A 22,032-nucleotide genomic window follows, 5' to 3' on the forward strand; every position below is an offset into this window, starting at 1 on the left:
GCCAAATGAAGTTTATGAAATCCCACAAGTGTGCTAGACAACATCTGCTAGGCTCTTGTTGGGGATAATAATTTGAAATAAACATGTTTTGGCAAAGACTTAATATTTTTAATTTAGCGCCCCCAAGAAAACGGGTATGAGAAAGCAATTTCAATTTAATATTATTTAATACATCCCATGTTTATTTTTAAAATCATCAATGAAATTCTTTTCTTCATTAAACAATGATTTAACTGACATTTGGGAAACTTAGCAATTAATGCCAATAGTTATTTATTCTATTGCTGGTTCAGAAATGTCTGTTTATACAAATCAAGAGGGATTTTCAGCAGCTTGAGCCTTCTTTTTCTCTTTAAGATGGCAGAGCCAACAGTTCAAGGACAAAAATCTAAACTGATTGAGTTACAAATGAATACAGTGTTAATTAAGCTAGGCCATTGTCTTTAAAGTGGAGTCAGTACATTGGAAGTCAGATTTCTCTTGCTGTTCAGTCAAACTGCCTAAGGCTGCAACTGCTTCCTTATTAAGTTACTGGCCATAGGGAGATGGCATTGTTTGCGGCTGTAGCTGGGCTTTCTGTTAAAAATCACAGCATGAGGCTTAAACTGCTGCAACCATTATCCAGTGCTAACATGTCACTAAAGGTCTGCTAATAGAACAAGAGAAAAAATATCAATCTTTAATTTTAGAACAGCTGAGTAACCTGTAGCACCTGTTCATTTTCTCTCATCAACCCATTTAAAACAAGACTAGAGTGATCCTTTGATGGGCAAGCAATAAGATCCTAATACCATTTTCCCTTTCTTACCAGAGAAAAATTTAGAATTTAAGTGAGTCATAAGAAAAGAAAAAAAAATGATACACTATAAATAAATTTTGTTTTAAAAATTATTTAAAGGATAGGACAATCTATTGTTATCCAACGATGACTAGCTTATTATGAATATTTTTTAAAGGATAGTTTTGCTTAATTTCCTGAAATGCATTTTGTAGATAAAAGCTAATTACTAAGGACATACTATAGTGGTCAAAAGAGCAAGTTTTCTATAGAAAGCAGAAACTCTTTCCAGCTGTAGGTAACAACCAGCTTACATTTACCTACTTAAATATAATAAACAGAATTAGAATTTAGCAGCTGCTAGCTTTCTCTTATGTGGAGCTCAAGGCTCCATCGCAGTAGGAGGCAAGATTAAAGAAGGCATTGTGGCCTGCTTTTAGGAGAGGTGAAAATAAATTCTGGCTTCTACAAACCTCCATTAGCCATACGAGTTCCCAAGCATTTCCAGTGATGCTAGACCCAGTAGCCTGTATTTGGCAAATAAATATATAATAACAAAAGCAACATATAATTTAGTAAACCTTTACAATATCAAAGTATATCTATCTTTTATTTAAATTACTGTTCTGGGCCAGTTACTTCACTAGGTATTGAGAACATCAAGATGAGTAATAATACATGTACCCTGCTCTCCATCATGAGATTTGTGAGCTATTATTGATCTGCTACATAAAATCTTCTTGCAGAAGCAGTACACATCTAGTTTTTGGTTTTGGTTATTTGTCTAAGGTAACAAGATAAATGGCAGCACAAGGATGAAAAGAAATCAGTATTCTGATTTCTAATCTAAGGTTTTAAAAAAAATCATATTAAGATGAAGGTACATTTAAAAAAAAAAATATATATATATATATATATTATTGATTTTTTTTTTTCTTACAGAGAGGAAGGGGGTGGGAGAGAGAGTTAGAAACATCAATGAGAGAGAAACATCAATCAGCTGTCTACTGCATGCCCCCTACTGGGAATGTGCCCACAACCAAGGTACATGCTCTTGACCAAAATCAAACCTGGGACCCTTCAGTCCGCAGGCCAATGCTTTATCCAAATTGGTTAGGGCTGAAGGTACAGTTTTAATGGACACCTTGTGGAATAATACAAGAAAGGAGGAATGATATGGGAACATTTGATTAAAAAATTAATTCTAATGATGAAAATCCAGAAACCAGATATACAGGGTGGGACAAAATAGATTTACAATTGCTGGTATTGAAAATAATACAACAATTAATAAATAACACAAGAATAAACTCTGTTTCATGTACTCATGACAGGAAGTTCATGCATGATAGGTTCATGAGAGTAAACCTACTTTTGTCCCACCCTGCATTTTAATTATCTTTAAAAAGAAATGTCAGCAAAATAACAAATTGTACCTTTTATAGAACAAGTTATCTTTTGTTTGTAGCATTCATCGGCACTTGGTCATATTCTCTTGGACTTGCCTATCAGAAATACCTTAGACTGCTAAGACACATACAATACTCCCTTCCTGCCTCCCCCCCCACCCCCACACAGGTATACCTTTGACCAGTTTCGAATCTGCAATGTGACATTTAGCCCTAAAATCTCCTTAGCCCAAAGCTGCTGTTGTCCTTGTCTTGAGCGTTCCAACTTTTAGCATTTCCTTCCATGGTCACTCGTGTGCTGCATCTATCCTGAGGTTTACTTCAGAGCAGGCTCAGCCTTATTCTGCCACGACCATTTCCATCATCACAAGCACTTGATCTGTTTCACGTTTTATGGAATCGATAAATCTCATCCCTAAAGAGTCCAGCAGGCCTTTGATTCCTGACCTGACATTTGCTAATGCTATTCCTGATGACCTGCCACTACGGATCTGCAGTCCTGCACTCTGTGTTTGACAACACTCATAATATGAATCAATATTCAGCATTCAGTAAGTGAGATGGGGAGTCATTTCACTGCTGCAAAAGGCAGCATTGCCCCTGGGCAGCTGTCAGAAATGGGTAGTTATTAATAGCCCTCTCTTTTCACTTAGCATAGTCAGTAGGGGTCAGGCATGAAATGATTTAATCAGTTTATGATATCTGTGACAGAGAGCACTTAAAATGTAATCACAAAATTTAGGTAGAAGTGTCCCTGGGCTGTTGTAATGTTCTTCTCACTTAATTTTCCCTAATGCTGATACAGTGCAGTGCACGCTGCGAGACTGTCCAGACAACAAAATGACACATGCGTCGGTGTTGGTTGCATTTCTCCCTCTGTAAACTCGGCTTTTTAGCAGGGTTTTCCACTTTAAAAAATAGGCCGTCAGTCCCTAAGGGTAAGTAAGGCTAAATCTGGGTTGGCTTGCCTGGTTGTGCAAAATGTGTTTGGTGTGGAGGGGTCTTGCAGAGGGGGAAAAGAGAACCTGATTGGGCAGATGAGGCTCAAGCTAATAAGTCTCTGATTCCCAGAGAAAATGCAAATGCACTAGAAATAAGGGAACATGATCCAGGTATAAAAACCTCCACTCCAATATGGGTAACCTTATTGGGCCACGAGGCAGCCGCTTAGCAGTTATTTGGGCAGAAGAATAAAAGCTGTTCTAGGCTGAAGATCTGGGAGAACAGTGCCTCAGCAAGGATGGGTCAAGTTGGGAAATCAGGGTTCAGATTAGGTGCAGAGAATGAAATCATTTCAGGTTAATCATGCTGACTCTGTTGAATGTCATAGTTAGACAAATAAAACGCCACTTCTAGTCCCCGATCTAGAGTTCTCTGTGAATCCAGAGCCTTGAAAGCTCGGCCATGGCCTAAGACCATTTCTCTCTAGGTGCTTTGGTTTGCACGATTCTTTGCTTACTTTTATAAACTAGAAAGCCATGGTCTCACATGGAACCACAGCCCTAATAACAGGAGTCTCCTGGGATAGGCATGATTCTAAAATGGCCCTTGACATGCACACACCTTCTTCCAGATATTTAGTCAATCGCTAATCTAGGTATTGCTGTGTGTGGAAGGATTTTGCAGACATAATTAAGACCCCATATCAGTTTACCTTAAGGCAGGGAGACTATCTGAGTGGATCTGACCTAATCACATGAGCCCTTAAAAACTGGGTCTAGATGTCGGAGACAGGAAGTCAGGTTGAAAGGATTTGTTGACTTGAAGATGGAAGGAGTCATATGGTAAGGAATGTGGGTCGCCCCTTAGTGACAACCTGCAAGGAATAGGGGACTTCCACCCTACAACAGCAGGAGCTGAGTTATACCAACAACAATGGATGTGGATTTCCACCCCCTTTGTCTCCAGATGAGAAAGTATGGGCAACTCCTTGATCTCAGCCTGTGATGCAGAGAACCCATCCACACCGCACTGGGCCTCTGACCTACTGAACTTTGAACTAACCAGCTAACCAGTGGCTGAGATTTTAAGCTGCTAAATTTGTTACGAAGTAATAGAAAACAAACACATCCTTCTTTGGCTCTTGCCTTGTTTCACATTAGTTGCCTTTCAGGTCAGAAGAAAACATGATCTCCTTTTTTTATTTGTTTTCACATCCTATGTCCATTTCAAGGTTATCCATTCACTTTCTGTTAGAGGAAAATGCCCTCAGTTCATTTGCAGACAGAGATGGTTGTGGTCTCTGAAGCTAGTGATTGACTAAGATTTTCTTACTTTTCCAGCTCTGTCCACTTCTTTGGATTCTCTCTGGGACTGATCACTGAGGCACTCCCCCTCCCCCAGGGGAATTCTTTGCCGGAGTGCTATGATTATAGTTACATAATTCCCAAAACACTGAAAATGCACATTGAATGGCAAACATAATTCGACCCAAGGGAAGAGGAGAATCCTTCTCTCACAGCAGGAAGAATCGTTTTTTTCCCCTGTCAAGTCACTTGCCACAGCCTCTTGAACCACTCATGTATTTTCAACCCATTTCTTGGCAGAGGATTGTTATCCCTTTGTTTATGGGCTTAACTTAAGAATCTCAAAAGCCTCAAACTCCAGTTAGCCTATTCCTGTGTGATATAGGCTAACTGGAGTTTGAGTTAGCCTATATATGCTAACTAGAGTTTGAGAAAGCCCACCTGATCCTGGGCTTTTATCTTAGAAGGACAGAATAGATCTTCTTGAACTTCTTGAACTTCAGCCATATATTTTGTTCTGGGTTCAGCTCTATCATGTTAAAAGTCATGGTGTTATGTGGAGAGCATCTTTATCCTTCTTTTGCTTATTAACTCTAGATTCTAGGATTTTTAAAATATGAGAGATTCATTCTGATCCACTTGACTTAGAACTAACATTAAATGTTGGGCAGAGAGGTGGGGGGAAGCTGTGGAGGGAAAGGGGTGTGCATGGGTAGTCACATTCACAGAAATGCCTTGCTAAGGAGATAATGTCAGTGCAAAGAATAATAGCATATTCATATATTTTAAGACTGACATTTAAAAGTGTATTTACATAGGAATGCATATATGAAAATTCCATAAGTGGAGTTAGGAAATGACTTAAATCATTTATAGAATGTCTACTAGGAAGTCAACATCAAGCTGGGCTCTTGGGAAGACAGTGAACACGGAGAGCTTACAGGTACCTCATTATCTTTTTGTCTATCTCTACACAGTGAATATAGAAAGAACTCAGCAACCAAATAATATCTGGTGAACATTCACTCACCGTCTTCTGAACCAAAAGAGCTCTCTAAGAGCTTACAGTATCTGGATGAGTTAAATTCTGTGGTTCCCTCTTTTCCACTTGTCTTATAATTTGGGAGTAAGCCAATGGTGTATTTATTGCTCATGCATTGAGGAAGCACCTAAGAACTGTTGCAAGATATAAAGGGAATTGTGGATGTACTATGTAGTCTCTGAATATCTTCACAGGAAGATATTCAGAGACTACATAGGGCATGGGGCTCAAGTTTTAGACTACCCACCAGTGAATGCCCAGCTACTTAAATTCCTGTACATAATCTCTGACAACTTCAAAACCTGAAAGCCAATTATTTTTAAGTCAGTTTCTTCAGTGTTTTGTTTTGGGGAAAGTTATCTATTCCACTGCTTTATTTATTCCAGGCAGTGGTCCAGGCAGAGTGTGTGTCAGTGATCTAATCACATGATTACTTAGTGCTATTTAATTTGGGGGGACATCTGCAAAATCTTTATTCTCTTTCTTAGATTGTCCTTACAAAGAACCAGATGCAGGGCTTCACAAAGTGTCATGCTGTGGGTGGGCATGCCCAATATGTCACATTATTGAATCCATAAATTGACTCCAGAAACCTGAGCACAAAGACCTTAAATTCCCATTGCCCAGGTGACTCTAAGCAGATGGTTCAGGCATAATGTTGGCAGGGTTGGAAGTTCTGAAGGGAATTGTACTGGCTGCCCTTTGTATTCCTGTGGCCATTACCGATGGACTTCGAAGCTCCCTGGAGTTTTATGCATAAGAAAAAAAGGTGTCCTATTTGCCTTCTTGAGTAGTTTTATCAGGGGCACCTGTGGTCTGTATTTAACATTCAGTTGCAAGAGAGAGAGTTCCCGACAAAATGATGCTGGAACACAGCCAGTCCATTAGCATCGAGGCCTTGCTTTCTTCAAACATCCTGACTGGGCTCCAAACTAAAGAATACTCTTCAAATGGAAGCAATGGGAAGGCTTGTTGAAATTTTATGTCATTGTAGATGAATTCGCATGGCAGAATAGAGATGATTACCAGCACGGTACGCTTGAGGTCATCACAGGGAGGCACTGTGCTAAGTGCTTTTGCACGTTCCTTCATTGGATCTTCATAACAGTCCTGGGAATCACATGATATCATTCTCACTTTACATAGGATAAAACTGACCTACCTTTGTGTAACTATGAGGAACTATCCATAAAGGTATGTTGGCATTTATATCAGAACTAGATTAACTTTATCAGGACAAAGTGCAATATGTGATCACAGTGATTTTGTCTATAGTCTTTACTTCTTCTGAATATTTTTAATAAAATTCAGAAGAGAATGCTTTAAAAAAAAAAAAAAAACCTCATTTTATTTCTGGCTTTCTCATTAGTTAGCCACAAAAACTGAGCCAAGTCAGTTTGACATTCTATCTAGGGCTTGACATTCTTCTCTAGAAATGGAAGATTTTACTTGGTGAGCTTTGTCATCGATAACAGCTCTAAAATTCTGGAATTGTATGCAATTGGAGTCCTTCCACACAAAATACTATAGCAGTGCTCAGAATCTGGTATGAGGTCTGGACATATTTTCCATTTATTGAGCACTTATTATGTTTCATGAACCACACTAAGCAATTTACATACATTATCTTATTTAATTTTTACTACTGTTCTGCAAATATTATTTCAATTCTACAAATGAGGAAATAGATGTACAAAAAAGCTAAGCGATTTGTCCAAAATGGTGATGCAGTTGAGATATGAAATCAACCTGTTTGACCACAATACCTGCCTCTTAACCATTGGGTGATTGATTATTCAGCCTTAGAAACAGAATACATTTATATAGTTTAGGCAGGACATTTCCCCCTGATGGTCATTAGAAAAATCTACAAAGATTTTAGATGAAAGAGAGAATTATTTTAGAAGAAGGAGAGTTGGAAAGGAAGTAAGATATTTCTCTTTTAAGTTTACATTTTCCTTACCTAGTATAAGGAGTAATAATGTATTGTCAATGTTGGTAATATTAGTATTAATATTGAGCTGAAATGGTTGTCATACCTGCCATAAATTGTCAGGCTTATTTGTATCTAGATGATCAAAAATGGTTTTCCATTCTTCATTATTCCTCTGGATAGTACTGAGTGTGGGCTGCCTGATGTCTTACATCCATTTCTGTGCCTGTACAAGGCAGGGCTTAGGATGACCATATAATGTATCATACAAACGGGAACACTTTTGAGAGTGAAAAGGGGGTGCTATTAATAATGGTCCTAGAACAACAGCTTGAACCAGGACTGTCCTAGGCACACCAGGCAGTATAGTTAGTCACCTTGGGTTAAGGAGAATAGGTTTGTGGTCCTTAATCTTGTTGACAGGACAGAGGTTTTCAGATATTTAGACTAAAATACAAAATTCTCTTTTGGACTTACTAAAACTTAGTAAATCTTCATGGCAAACACTTGTTGGGCAATGTCCACATGCCAAATTCTCCTTGACATATAGTATACCTGAAGTCAAATGGTGTTTAGCCAAAATGTTCAAAGTCAGAATGGTCCCTCATCACAGAAATTAAGTACCAGACATGCTATGATTTAAAGTTTTACAGCACATCAAAGTCTTTTGTTGAAAATCTGTAACATCTTCAGCAAATAGCAGACATTCAAGTACCTGTATCTGAACAATGCAATACTCTACTATTGGCACTCTGTTGACCCAGAAGGTCATATATGTAGTTAGCACATGAACTTCTACTCTGTTCTCTCATATAAGTGCTACCATTCTGGTGTAACTATATATAGTTCTCCTAAATGATATGTTGACTTTTAATCTTTGTTATATATCATTGTATCCCATTAAAAGGACATAGCATCCTTTTTTCCAGGAGCAAGACACAGTTTTTAAAAGTTATAAATGCACCCTAAAAATGGTATTCCCTCTCTGTGGCCTAGTAGAGTTGGATGGTAAGATACTTAACAGTTGTATCCTTTTTCTCCCTATTCTAATAAATGATACAAATATTAACACAGCTTGGATAGAGTTTCTAAATACAATTTCATACTAAAATAAAATAATAAGTTACCAAATTAAGATATTTTCATGAGTTTAAAATTTAAAACCTCCCTCTTACAAAGCAGCTTTCATCTGCTAGCATATTGGTTACCTCTGTATGTAGTTTGGTTGGGTATTCTGGTACTTACTGTATACCACAAAATTTTAAAAATAGGTTCTGGCCATATGTTGAGTGACTTGAAATAAATAAGTATGGAGAACCTTAAGAAATGGATATATGTTTAATTTAAAAAAAATGTTTGTTTATCCAGTATGACCATTTTGCAATCTTATCCATTAAACCAATTTCTAAGTAGCAGTTATTATATGGGATAACCGTTAGATATTCAAAGACGAATAAAATACAGTTTCTGCCTTCAAGCAACTGACTTTTCTGGAGGAGATGGACAAGAGAGTAGGAAAAAATAATTCAGTAAGCATTATGATAGAGGTATGCACTGGGTATTGTGGGAGTAAAGTAAATGGAAGCTAGACCCAGATCACCACCTGGGTTTGAATCCTGACTTTGCCACTGTTGGCTGTGTGGCCTTGAACAAGTTACTTGATCTTTTCTGTATTTCATTTTTTTTTAATTAGGGTAAATAATGAGTGAATATTTATAAAGTGCTTAGTACAGTGCCTGCTACATATTCAGTGCAGCATTGTTGTCTATTAAATAAGTAAAAAAAAAGAACAGATGAGTAGGAGTTAACCAGATGAAACGAGCTTTAGATGGGTGGAAGTAGCGGAGATAGAATAGTTCTAGCAGAGGAAATTGCATTTATAAATAGACTTGACAGTAGTTGTCTTGCAACTACCAAAAAGAGTAGAAAGGGGGCAGCAATGAGAGAAGAAACTGGAGAGGTAGTCAGGAACCATATTACACAGTCTTATATAAAAGCCTGGCGATGGTTTGCATTTTCAGATTCTTGTTTTTATGATATTTACAAGGAAGATAGATTGGAAAGGGAGACCATTCAGAGGCTATTGACATAGTTCTGATAGAAAATCGCTGAGGCCTTACACTAAAGCTATTGGTAGTAGGGTGGAGAGAAAGAGAACTGATTAGAGAGCTGTAAGAAAGTATTATTAGGATTTGCTGACTGTTTGACTGTGTGGTATAGTGGCAGCCAGATGGGACTCCCAGGTTTCTGGCATAAGCAGAAAGGTAATGCTTAAGTAGACAGGCAATGCTTAAGCAGAGACTACAGGAGATAAGAACAAATTAGGGCAGAGATGGATCAGGAGGGTGGGTTTCCCTTTAGGTATTTTGAGTGTGTGTGGAGTCCATAGGATAGTTAGGAGAACAGCTGTTGTTCAGAAGGTACAGAGGCCAGGAGAGAGGACTCAGCCGGAGACATGAATTTGGGGGTCCTTTTAAATGCACGTGAGTTGATCGCGGGTGAGGTTGCATTAAGAAGAGGAATAAAGAAAGAGCAGGCTAAAGCTTAGAGTAGATTCCTGGTGATCACTAATTTGAAGGGTGAACAGTAGCATAAAAACATGGGAAACAGACTGAAAAGGAATGCCCAGAGAGGAGGAAAACTGGGAGAAGGTGTTGTCATAGAAACCAAGAGAGGGGAAACTTTCAAGAGGGAGAGAGTGGTCAACCATGTCAAATCCTGCAGAGATGTTGGGTAGGATGAGGACAGAAAAGTGTCCATTGAATTTAACAACAAAGAGGTCATTATTGATTTTGGCCAGAGAGGCTGCCAGGGGGTAATAAGGAGTGGCAGCCAGATTGCAGCGGGTTGAAGAGTGAATGGGAGAAGAGGAAGTCAGGCTTGTCTGTGAAGGCAAATCAAGACACAGGGCAGCGGAAAGGGGAGGGTAGGGTTATGGCTGTCTGTGTTGTAAGTGGCATCTTCATTGAAAAGTGAAAAGACTTAAAAAATAGCTAGACATTAGGGGGATGTAATTTTACTTCAGGGAGAAAATGTACAGAAAATATCTATCCCACCCCACTCCCTTGATGCAAAAGTTTATCTTTTTAGCTCTTGCCTATGTGGTTTGCTTTGCCTCTTTTCACTGAGGAAATGCTTTCTTCGTTAATTTTCCAAGTTAAAAGAGTCGTTCATAATTAATGATAATGAGGTTTGTAAGTATTATTTGTCACAGAAATATTCAGTAGAAATGATATTCGTAATAACTGTTGTGTCCTCTTTTTCATATTCATAGCTCCGTTGAAGGACAGAAAAAAAGCATTTGGAATGTTTTCTATTTTGTTTCTGGGGTTTTTTGGGGGATGGTGTGGTGTGGGGGAGCTGTGTTAAAATGTTAGTGCATTTCCACATTTGAGGAAATAGGACTAGCTAGCACATGAAACAAATAGGAAGCAACAGTGAAGTGTGTTTAATAAGGCACTTAATTGTGAGGGCAATCCTTTTGTTTGCTTGGCAACCCTCTTTTGAAGAAGGGGAATGTTAGTGGTATAGTCTGGGGAGTTGCTCCAGATCTTGAGCTCAACTTTGGGAATACTTTGCATAAGTCATGTAATTTACTTCTGCTTGCTCCCTCCCCTTCTCTTCCTTCTTCCATGTGTAAAATAGAAACAATAGCAATGGTAATAATCTCTTTAGGAAAGGTTGGTGAAAAAAAATTTCTAAATAATTAACAGACTGGTTGGTACCATATTTCTGATTCATCGACCATTGGCTTGTTACCAGCAAGTGATCGATCCCTTTATGTGGAGAGAGGGGTTTTTAAGTGTACGTTCCATTTTTTTCTAACCTTCCCCATTTTATGTTGCTATCTTAAAATTATAGGAGATAGACAAATGCCCTTTGTATTTAGTACACAATATCATATTAAGGGAAAATAATATGTGAAGGGATAGGAGGAATTTTAAGCATTACATTAGTTTAAAATTCTCTGCTTTCTATCAATTTAGTTTCCCCGACCCAACATATCAGTCACTTTAAAATACCTATTAGCAGGACTCTGACTAGGAAACTTACGTGATGAGTTTCTTCTTGAGATAACCCAACTGCAGAATTGTCAGTGTCTTAAAGAGCTCTTCTGCACTGTCAAGCTTCCTTGTCACTTGCCAAATTTAGGCTTTGGGATGGGCCAAACTAAATATATGGAAGGATACAGGGGATGCTTTTATCTACTGTTGTAGCCTCAGAGGATGTTTTCTATGGCAGAAATCCACCTTCAATAGACAGGGTTTATTAGAGAGCTTTTGGATGAGAAGCACAACCTGGTGGGTAGTGTTGGTTTAAGTAGAATACAATAATCACAGTCACAGACTAATAGTGTTGGAAGGGGCTGTATTAGTCATCTATTCCATATACTCCTCAATGCAATAATCCCTCCTATAAGGATCTTGTGAATGATTCTATTAATAGGTTAAACTGTTGCAGGTGTGAGAAAGTGTATTTCTATTTTGCACAACCACTTTTTTTTTTTTAACATGATCCTCAGAATTTTCACATTTTTTTCTACCAAATCTGTTATCCATTCATAAAAGGTGTATCTTGCACAGGGTCCAATATAGCAGACTATCACCTCAGTATATCTGAACCCTCTATCTGCTGACTGATACCTACTTAAGGAGTGGGTGAAAGAGTCTAGCAAAGTGCCTGAAATAGTTGATTGAGTTAGAATTTCATAATTGGTTCATGATAAAGCACTTTATGGCTATTGGAAATCACCTTATTTTTCATTTGAACTATTACCAACCTGGGTCTGCTGTAATCTATACACGGTACTTGATTTTTTAAAGGTAAATAAGCTTTATATTTCTACCTGCCAAACTGCATTTGAATTGGAATAATATTGGCTTTAAACATTTTTATGCCAATCAAAGTTAACTCAAGTTTCTATTTATCAGATTATTAACTAACTTTCCTGCTTTGACTATTGGAAAAATAACCAAGAAGTTGGCCTTTGAAGTCTTTTTCCAAGTTGTAGATAAAATTTTCAAATAGGCCAGCTCTAAACACACCATTCTGGGAATTTCTACTAAGGCATGTTGACATCCATCAACTAACTTGGTCTCTTGTTCTTGATCTTGTCCCTAAGGATCTTTCTGGGTCTTAGTTAAATGCTGCCTTGAAATTAAGAGATAATCTGTGGCATTCTTCCAACGACAGTCTGATTGTTCTGTTAAAAAGGCATGGGGTGGGAGGGGATGGGATGAGTTTGGCATACTTTCATTTCATTTATTAATATGTAGTCTTGGGGGGAGGGGTTATAGTTATACATTTTGGGGGTTATAATTTTACCTTATCTTTTACCTTTAAAAACTCTGAACAAAACCTGTGCTCATCTCCATTCTCCTGGCACTTCTGGCCCTGTTATTTTGGATGTCTCAAAATTCTTAATTTTGATTCTGCATGCTCAACCTCAAACTCTTTCAGTACCCTGGAATGCAGTTGGTCTAAGTTTCAAGCTTGAATCCACTTGAAGTGACTTCATGCTCTTTTATTTCTCTCTTCCATCTTAGATGGGCTTTGAGTCTTCCTTTTTGATTCCTGTTCTACCCTTTTCAGAGAGAAAATTAAGTCAGAGTACAAAAGGAATTGATACCTACCATCTTCTTCCTGTCACCCTTTGTTGTTACATTGCACACCCCAAACACTGGTCTTGTAGCATTCTTGTTTACCTTCTTGTTCCAAACAACCTTATATAATCTTTATCATTTTTTCTTTCTTCTTCCAATCCCCAGAATTCTTGAATTTAGCGTAAAAATAAACAGGAAGGCTGAATTCTTAAAAGTTGGTGTGGCTATTTTAGATCTTTGCAACACAGAGGGAGTTTACTATGCAATATTGTTTTGTCATATAACAACATGTGCTTGTGTGTGGGTGCATGCATGGGAGTCTATAGCTCGTAAATCTGTTGGGTAAATTATGGAGGCTAAAAAGGAATTGAAGATTACAAATTATCTCTACTGGCTGTTGAATATTTCATGTCAATTAAACATTTGCAGAACCCAAGTATGGTATTATGATCCACTCATAACCATTACGAGACTGGCACATCTCCATACAGCAATAGCCATTGCTGAGGCTACTGTACCACCCTGGCACGAATAATAATAAATTGGGGTCCCCCTAGTCATAATGAACAGTAATATAATTTTGTACTTATTCTCCTAGCATGATGAAGCAGCAAGCTAAATTGAGTTTGTAGATAAATTTTGACATATGGGTCTTATTCTTAAAGAAAAAGCGCTATTGTTGCTCTGGCTTTGTTCCAGAATTCTGCAGAAATCCACATGATGGCTTATTGTTGTATTACAAAAAGGTACTACAAGCATTTTTTTTTTTTTTTTTTTTTTTTTTTTTTTTTTTTTTTTTAATGAAAGAGAACAAATTGCCAAGTTCAATTAATCCTTTGCGGCAGATTTTGGAATTTCTTTTCAGTCTGACTGCCGGATCCTATGTGAGCTATTGTTTGACTCACACGGGGGTAGCCTTAAAGGCCTATGAACCACAAGGCCACTGTGAGAGCTTCCAGTTGATGGTGGAAGGATCAAGCAGCCCTCTTCGTCACAGTAGTGAAATGGGATGTTAACATCAATGTTTTTTTTAAAAAAGTTTAGCCATAAGAGGGGAGGTTAAGAAGTTAAGGCAGAATCTTACCTTTGCGACAGCATGGATGGACCTGGAGATTATTACGTTAAGTGAAATAAGCCAGTCAGAGAAAGAGAAGTACTATATGATCTCACTTATATGTGAAAGCTAATGAACAAAATAAACCGATGAACAAAATAGAAACAAGGCATGGATATAAGGAACAGACTGACAGATGTCAGAGGGGAGAGGGTAGTGGGGACTGCATGAAAGAAGAAGGTGAAGAGATTAGCCAAAGAATATATATATAGACACAGACAACAGTGTGGTGACAGCCAGAGGGAAAGGGGGTGTGGGCTTGGTGGAGGTGAGCAAATGGGGGCGTGGGGGGAATGGGGACAGAAAGAGACTTTGCTTGGGATGACAGGCTCATGATACTGTGTGTAGATAATATATTGTTGAGTTGTACACTTGACACCTGTATGGAATTGTGAACCAATGTCACCCCAATAAATTCAATTACAAAAAGGAAGTTGTGGCAGAATCTAAACAAACCTAGGCCTTTTGACTGACAATTTGAGAACTCCACTTAACATTTATGAGTAGATGTAGTCTGAGAAATTGTATAATAGTCAGTTCAAGGGTGCTTTTAATTTAAAAATTCAAGATAAACGGAAAACATACACATTAAAACATCTCAGTTGACATGTTTCTTATGCTTATACCAAAGATTTGTAAGTGTGTATTGAAAAGTTGGGTCCTGATCTGTAAATATTTCTCAGGGAGACAAGATTCTGGGGTTAAACGTCTAGAAGTAGCAGAAAGCAGAATTGAAGTGTCAGAGTAGAGCCAAAATCAGAAGCTTGGGTTACCATAGGGACCAGTATTCCAGAAGTAAATTCTGCCTATGGGTGTTACCAGTTGTCCAAGAGATTCCTGTGTGGGTTTGTAAACTATCCAATCTTTTGTATGTGGGTTTATAAAGTGTTCTCAGTATGGAATTATTGGGGTGATGTAATGGAGGAAGAACAATTTTCCTGCAGCTCATTTAGCTGTACTGGCTCAGTCTTGGGTATCCAAAGAACTCTGAGATTGTCCTAATTAACATTAATTCAGCACTTCTGTCAAATTTATATGACATATGCAATCCAGCCATCAGTCAGTGGCATATTAAAATGCTCTCCACAGAACCACAGAGCTGTGGGTGACCACAACACGGACATGTTTGCTGAGCAGGAACACTCATATTTCTGCCCTAAGCATTGCACAGAGCAACCGCTATCAATTGTAATGGAAAAATTGTGTTCATTCAAGAGAGTCTTGAACATCTTGCTTCTTTCTCATGTAAATTCTTTATTGTAAAGTCGGGGGAAGAATACCACATACACAGTTTTGAGTAACAGTGTCTAAGCAGGTGCACTGATGGAAGTGAGGCTCCATTTGGAGGAAGCTGAATTTAGGTCTCAAGTTGTTTCCTGGAAGGAAAAGATTGCTGTTAGATAGAGGCAGACATGAGAGGGATGAGAATCGAAAGAAGATAAGAAGAGAGGCCTTTCCATGTCAGGCTTCTTTGTAGTTATGCGTGTGGTCCTGGCACAACCCTGCTAGTACAACGTTTGACAGAATCCAAACTTTGGGAGCCCAACCAGGCATTCACTGGTTACTTCAATAGCACAGCCATAGAAGCTGTTTTCAAAGTTGAAGGTCACTGCTCTCTGTGGATCTAGGGTTATTCATCCCAGTGTTTATTGACCCCTTATTTAGCACGAGGGAAGCTGGTGAATGAGACCCAATACTATTCCTGTCCTCATGGAGTACAAGCAAGACCTGGGAAGGTTAATTGTTTACTTGTGCTATGATAAATGTTGCTGTTAAAGCTTATAACTTTAGGTCTAACTTGCCATGGTGGGCTGGAGAGATCAAGGTATGCATTCTTGAGAAACAGTTCAGCATAAATCCAGAGGATGCATGTGAGTTAGGGGGGAGGGGGGAGAAAGTGGGGCAGTGGGAAGAGTATATGCAAAGTCCCCGAGGCAGCAATGAGCTTGGTATTAAAGAAACAAAAAGTCTAAAATGGCTAGCCTGGCGTAGCTTAGTAGTTGAATGTCGACCTATAAACCAGGAGGCCATGGTTCCATTCCCAAACAGGGCACATGCTCAAGTTGTGGGCTCCATCCCCAGTGCAGGGGGGAGGTGCAGGAGGCAGCCGATCAATGATTCTCATCATTAATGTTTCTCTCCCTTTCTCTGCTTCTCCCTTCCTCTCTGAAATCAATAAAAAATATATTCTAAAAAATTATTTATAAAATGGCCAGCCTGGCTGGAGCAGGTGAGCACAACAGGAGAGGAAAGAGAAAGAGCCAGATTTTTGCAGAGCCTCTTGGGCTATGGCAGGGGTTTTGGCCTTTCCCCTAAAAGCAGTGACAAAGCATTGAAGGGGCAAAGCTGGGGGAATGACATGCATAGCCTGGCACTTATGACAAAGCCTCTGCTTACAGAATGCACAAATGACAAGGGCAGGAATGGGGTGTGGGCTCTGAGGGGCCCCGGGGACACCAGTGCAGAAGCCCAGAACAGGAAACTGGAGCAAGGGTGAGGGCAGTGGAAGACGTAGAAGAAAGAGAAGGGGAAGCACTCAGGATATATTTATAAGGTACAATGGTCAGGTCTTGGCTTAGATGCCATGATGGTGGTTGAAATACCAGTCTTTAGGGCAGTCTCTGAATTTCACCTGAGCAGTCTGGCCATCTTACTTCAGTTTCTTTATTTAGATTAACGCTAGACTGTTAGAACTCCAGTGTGTGTGTTCTGAGAGACTCTGCCTCATGAATAAAATTTACTCTCTCCTGTTATTTTTATTCATGAAACAGTTGTACATACAGATAACTCAATAGGAAAACTATTAATAACTGGTGATAACACCATCTCACTGCTTCAAAATAAATGTTTTTCATTTTCCAAAGTTCTAAGTTCAGTTACTTGCTATATTTCTGCCTAACTGCCAAAGGTCTATAAGTCAAGATGCAAATATCATAGGCTTCTTACAGCTTATTATAGAAATGGGAATTTTCTTGGGAGATATTTTACAATATTTGCATGTGTGATCAAATAAAATATATTTCTTTCAAATGATTTGGAGTCATTTTCACTTTCCCTTATTTTAGAAATGAGTTTAATTATCTTACATTCTATATACCATTACTATTATTACTCTCCCTCAGTAGTTCTGTAAAATCCCTTCCAACTCTCAAATTCCATGATTTTCCTGCCTCTTCTTATCTCTCATGCCAGCTCTTCTCTCTGTTTTCCATTTCTCTCTCTTTCTGGGGGTGGTGGCTGGCATGATCGATGTGGGTTAGAATTGTCAAGGAATGTAGTTATCAAGGGAGTCTTGGGCCTCCGTCATTGCCAATCCTCTTTCCTCCATTTCCTCTGTGCATTAGCTTCAAGTGCAGTCATTACTCACTTAGTCCTCAAATAAAATGCTCTTTGTTGCAATGACATTTTCCCCCTGGTATAAGGTAAAACGACACATCAGTCTGATAATGTGAATTTTATAGCAATTGGCAGATTTTATTTGTATGGGAAATTTTTATAATTGTTGGCTACCCTTTTTAAAAGTTGCTATTTGGATCAAGGAGGATTTTATTTCTTAACTAGGATTATTTTTTAAAATCAGATATTAATTTAGAATGGTTTTTCCCTCTCTAAATAACAGATTCAGAGATGCTACATGGTTAATTTTTTTTCTTTTTTAATTGGATCAGCCCCATATCAGGTATTTTATAAAGCCAGGATAAATGTATTTAAGAGAAAATATCCATCTTATGAGTGATATTCCCCCAAAAAACAATGAGGCCCATTTAAAGGAATACCTGCAATAAAAGTAATCCTAATGATAGATCTAATGCATCAGGCCCATTGAGTTCCTTTAAATCTTATTCAATAAATGCCTGATTAATAAGTAATCCTGTTAAATGAATAAAACCCTAGCGTGCCAAATGGAGACATACAAAGCAATCATGATGAGACTTGTTATGGGAAAATGATAGATGAATAAGTCTACTGTGCAATTAATTTATGACTGAACTATGATGAACTCCCTGTGGCAATGCTAAATCTGTTAGAGCAATAGATTTATCATCTTCTTTCAAACAATTGCATTCCAGGAATTTAACAAAATACTATTATCTGAGTCTCTGTATCTATTTACATGGGAGTAGACAGTTCCTTCTGTACAGTCAGAACTAAGTAAATGTTTATTGTTATTGATACTGACCACAGCTGGAGCAATCTATGGTGGAAACTACTAAGGCTGATAGCTATTCTTATCTGCTTCTATTTCTTCAAACTTGATCAAAGTCACCTAATTTTTTAGATAGTTTGGTGTGAATAATTCTACTTTTTAAAAGATTTTAAAAGTAAACCAATGAAAACAGGCCACAGGCTATTTTGAAAACAGTCTATACTACTATATAATGTGGTTCCACTTAGCTTATAAAAGCACAAATTTGGGGATCATGTTTTAAGAAGATCATTAGAGACTGACAGGATATCAGAGTACTGTATATTTTATCTTATAAAGACAGTCTATATTATTTTATTTTAGTGTTATTTTATTTTTAGACAGGCACTCATTGAAACAAAAAATAAAAAACTGTTTGGAGCTGAAGGATAGATGACTGGAAGTTGTTGAGTGCTTAAATTCAGAGCATGGTGACAAGGTTAAAAGAATTTGAGAATCAATAAACAAAACTGTTTAATGCAATCTTTTGTTTTGGGGGAACTAGAGCTGATATTTTAAACTCAGTTCTTTTTTACCAATATAACGGGATTTAAGAGAGAAGATCTGAATTAAAAGTTAGATTTGTACAGTTATATAGAAAGATGTGGACTTTAACTAGAAGTTTATTCTTTTCTTTTTTTTCCTCAGATATAAAAATGGAGACTTTGTAGGCGTGAGGTAAAGAGGAGGGATTTCCTTAAAACAGGAGGAAACAAAGAATTTGTTCCATTGGGATAATATTTGAGATCAGGTTTTAATACTGTTTTAATATGCATTCAATAAACACAGAGACATAAATCAGTGCAAATAAAACTAAAATATTATCTTACTTTAAATGTACTCTGTTCTTTTCATAGTTAGTAGCTAGGCATAAAACATTTTAAAAATCAATACCTGTGTGCAGCAGTTTTGTGGAGTCTTTTGTTTCTAAGGCTTAATACCAAATGAATACAAATACATATATGTAATGTGCTTCATTTATTTGCACTATTTTTCATGATCAATTTGTCCATATAACACTGTTCTAAGATATTCTTTGATATAAACTTGGTTATAAATAAAAAAGGAATATAATTTATGGCTCTTGAAGAACTTATACTTCAGAGACAACATTAACATAATGTTCATTAGAAAATTGTATGACATGTCAATCATTTATGAACTGTTTTCATGAATTATTGACAAACTAGTGGCCCGTTGCACAAAGATTCGTGCAAGAATAGGCCTTCCTTTCCCTAGCTGCCAGCACTTGGTTTTCCTATGGAACCTGGGACCCAGGCTTTCACTCAGGCTGCCGCCTTCTGCCTTCCACCTTCTGCCTTCCATCTTCTGCCTTGGCTTCGGCCGGAGCCTTCAGTGTTCATTCCTGCCGTAGCCGCTCCTGTAGCTCCCTTCACCTCTCACTGTCCCCCCTCATAACAGGAGTCCTGCCCTGCCCAACCACTCCACACTTGTGTATGCAAGTTAACCTGCCGTCTTTGTTGGGTTGATTTGCATACTCACCCTATTGGCTGGTAGGCATCATGGAGGTATGGTCAATTGCATATTTCCCTTTTATTAATGTAGATAACCTGAAATTTAAGAATATTTTACTTTTTATGGTTATAAAATATGCATAACACAAAATTTGCCATTTTTAAGTGTATAGTTCAGTGGGATTCAATACATTCATATTGTTTATCTCCAGGAGATGGGGATGGATGAGATTAAGAACATAGAGAGGGGAGAGGCAGAAGCAAAAGAAGACACAGGGAATCTGAAGTAAAGAGGATAGAAGTTATGGGTTGTGGTGCTCTTGTGGCTTGGTAAGCAGTCATCTGAAAATGAAGGGTCAGAGGCAAGTCTGAATGGTGGAGGATATTTACTGTGAAAAAGATAAAATAGAAAGCTTGTTGAATTTCATGAGGGTCTGGCATGAACGTGATCACTGATCAAAGTTAGTGTGGTTTTGTGACTCACACTGATAGTATTCAGCAGCTATAGGAGCAGGTAAGGAGGCTGTGGTTGGTGAGATTACTCAGGTGTGAGAGTCAGCATGTTCAGGTTAGTGAGAGAAGAGAGTCAAGAATAATAGTCAGTGCACTGGTGGAGCTAGAGAGTGCTTATGGTTTGTTTAGAAATAGCCTCACTTGCACAATTTTAAAAACACAACTCAGAAGGTAGCCATTGACACTTAAGTAGCTCTACATCTTCAATAGTCATCAGAACCAAAACAAAATATTGCAAAGGACATTCAATCATTCAGTTTCTGTGGAAAGAACACTGGTGTTCAATTCTGGACCTGTTTTCAAGGAGTTTATTTCTAAATATTTACTTTCTTTGACCATTTATTAACACCTTTTCTTCAAAGGAATATTCAGATATGAAATATTGTCTTTAAGCATTCTGGTGAAATAATTTCTCAGAGCAGGCAAATCACTTTGATGCTGGTTGTACCAGGGCGATGCCACGAATCCCCAGATGCTTATTTAATACAGATGAATTGGAATAACAAAAGTAATGAAACTTCTTGAATGCCTCATTTTTTATTATAGCTTTATATAAATTCAGCATATGAATAAAGATGAAACGTAAACATTGTTAAGGATGTACAATAACATAAAGTACTTAACATTTATAAGAGACCATTTGTTAAAGAAAATGGTCTTTTCTTTATATAATAATGAGGCTAATAATGTCACATGGAAATAACACTGTATTAGTTTGATGTATTCATACTAACAGTGAACATGATATTTTAAACTTTGCTGTCACATAATTATGCTGTACTTCATGAAATATTATCCTGTCACTGAGATAAACTCTTGAGTGCATATCTGTGCTCTTCAGCTTTAGATGGCAGATTGTAACATGTCACTGAGGTATTTTTAAGTGAAGAGGTGGGAAAACTCGGGGCTGAGTCATAGAGCTGAAGATTTTTTCTTCCCCACTCTTCCACCTGGAGAAGGCTCTCTGGAATAACACTGGCCTTCAGCAAAGAACCGAAACACCTTTCCTAGTTCTACAGGGCAAACTGGGGGTACCTGGGTGTCACGTTAGCTTTGGAATGAGAAGGTATCTTAGGGTTGTGAGTCATGGCCTGTATAAATGTTTGTTGCTTAAAAACATTCAGAGGGAAAGTGAGAGTTAGGAGGATTTGAAGACCAAATAATTCTGTATTCGTCAGCAAAGGTAGCCTTACAGCTATGAAGGATTATTTGATACAGGCCTCTTAGCTCCTTGGCTCTCTTACTCACCTGTACTGTTTTTAGGGATTATATTTCTGTAAGGACAGTGAACACATATTTTTAAATTTACAGTGACTTTAATCTTTAACGACTTGGATTACAAGATTAAAAGCTACAGCACTCTTTTTTTTCCTTCTTGCTCCGATAAAAGGCATTGTATGGTTTTTTTCTGTATCACAAAAGTAGAATAAATCCAGATCTTTTTTTTTGTTTGATTTGTTAATCCTCACCCCAGGATATTTTTTCCATTGATTTTGTTTGTTTTCATCTTTTTTGTTGAAGGTATTACATATGTTTCCCCCCTTTCCCTAGGGACCTCTTCTAGCCAGGCCCCGCCCCCCATTTATTTTTTTAAAGAGAGTGGAAGAGAGGGAGATAGAGGGAAGGAGGGAGATAGATAGATAGATAGATAGATAGATAGATAGATAGATAGATAAGATAGATAGATATAGATATATAGATAGATGAATATAGATAGATATATCTAGAGATAG

At 37.8% G+C, this 22,032-nt stretch overlaps 1 protein-coding gene across 4 annotated transcripts in view; it reads left to right on the forward strand.

Annotated features, from left to right (window-relative positions):
* The window catches only part of CAMKMT (calmodulin-lysine N-methyltransferase), a 240,867-nt gene that overhangs the window by 107,043 nt on the left and 111,792 nt on the right, over positions 1–22,032 (forward strand). The gene's annotated exons all lie outside the window — the stretch shown is intronic.

Source organism: Pipistrellus kuhlii, unplaced genomic scaffold (assembly GCF_014108245.1).
Source record: "Pipistrellus kuhlii isolate mPipKuh1 unplaced genomic scaffold, mPipKuh1.p scaffold_m20_p_13, whole genome shotgun sequence".
Lineage (NCBI taxonomy): Eukaryota > Metazoa > Chordata > Mammalia > Chiroptera > Vespertilionidae > Pipistrellus > Pipistrellus kuhlii.